At 36.6% G+C, this 1837-nt stretch overlaps 1 pseudogene; it reads right to left on the reverse strand.

Moving 5' to 3' along the window:
* Window positions 1-611: 611 nt before the first annotated feature.
* On the reverse strand, window positions 612-1549 carry LOC129763227 (H/ACA ribonucleoprotein complex subunit 2-like protein; annotated as a pseudogene).
* Between the last annotated feature and the right edge of the window lie 288 nt (window positions 1550-1837).

Genomic DNA, 1837 nt, shown 5'->3' on the forward strand with positions numbered 1-1837 from the left:
TGATGCGTGGGCCACTATAACTCCAGAAACGATTGCTAACTGTTGGCGCAATCTCTTAAGTGTCAGTCAAGATGAAAACTATAACTCGTTCAACGATTTCACAATTTCATCACCAACAAGTGACCCCCGCGTGTTGCTTTCTAAAGTAGTGCAACTCGTTGATCCAAACTACGTACTGACCGAAGAAGAAGTTCAAGAATGGCTAAGCAACTCAGACAACATAGATGTAGCGCAAATATATACCGACGAGCAATTGACCCAGTATATTGCCTCTGGTGGTGACTTTTTCGAGGCCGACCATGAAGAGCAAGATTGCGATGCTAACGAAAGTGCTGAGGGTGATCTTAGTACTTCGGGTTATATGTACTCTTGGAGCAGTCAATCCGAAAAACGCATTATAAGAAGGCTATCAGCATCATGGATGTACTTAAAAATGTTCTTATTGCTGTTGGTGATGACCATAAATTAGTGGAAGTCGAAAAATGGAAAAACGAATATGAAAATGAAATTATTTGCCTTCTTGGCGAATAACAATAGTGAATTGTAATTAGGTATATGGCATGATAACAAAAATACAAAATAATTGATTGTAACACCATAAGTTGTCTTGATTGGAAAAATGGTTGAAACACTCTTAAAAATTTATCGTGTTGTAAAAACTCGCATAATGGTATATTCGTGTTGACGGCATTGATTTTTCACTTTTAGTTTATCGAACTGTTCTTGATAATCGGGCTGCTCTCGGATTAGCATTGTAACTGTGCCTCGTTTCACACCCATTGCTGCTCTCGAGTCTTTCCGACTCGGCGTATAGCAATATGGGATATTGCGTTTCTCACAAACAGTTGGCAAGCGACACATGATTTCCACTTTTCTGCAGCGAAAATAACAATCCTGTAAAAATTGAGATGCGAATTAGAGACTTCCGATTAGATATATGACTTTATTAGACTTTTTTGTAAATTGCAACACCCATTTCAACACACAATATACACATTGCTTACCCTGTTTCATTATTCCGCGGACGCACTTGAACATCCCTTAATCCATAACATAAATAAGATTTGTGTTTTGAGGCTGCAATGAATTAATATAGATGAGAACACGCGGAAATAGCATTAAAATATCCATCTAAACCTTTTTTGATAAGTTTATGAATGTTCTTGGTTAATTCCTTCGGCGCCTAGGCTGAGCGATTGCATTCGTATTTTTAAGTTTCACATCGTATCCTTCCTTAACGATAGTTGTGTCGATTTCAGCATCTGGTTTCTTTACCTTTATATTTCCCATTACTATCTCGAAATCAGTGAATAGTTTTGTTGGCCAACGCCTTGCAATGCCTCAATGATATTTCTTGCTTCTCGATTCCGTAAATTCTCGACGGTGGAAAGCCCGTTTCGTCAGCCACTTGTAGAACACTCTCACCACGATTTATCAAAATGTTATCTGAGTCCATTTTGATGTTTTTCTTTTCTGGTTCTAACTTGTTTTTCACATTCTGTTTTTCGTTTGTGCTGTGTTTGTTGATATTTGCGATGACGGCACTGAGCTTCGTGTCACGATTTCGGGAACGTCAAAGATAGTAATTAATTTTCAGGCGGAATGAGCATGTTTTCAAAATAAAAATTATGAATAAAAATTAACTTATCCGTATCAAATTAGTATTCTATTTAAATGAAAAACACTTTTTTACAGGTGGTGAAAAAATCTCATACGAAAATCGTGTTTGAAGATAATTTTATATTATATATAATTTTTTTTTTTTTTAATCCAGTTCATTTATTTGTAAGGCTCAATCGCATAAGCTTTGCGGAGCCGCCAATTCAAGGTTTGTTAA

The sequence above is a fragment of the Toxorhynchites rutilus genome, chromosome 1 (genome assembly GCF_029784135.1).
Source record: "Toxorhynchites rutilus septentrionalis strain SRP chromosome 1, ASM2978413v1, whole genome shotgun sequence".
NCBI lineage: Eukaryota > Metazoa > Arthropoda > Insecta > Diptera > Culicidae > Toxorhynchites > Toxorhynchites rutilus.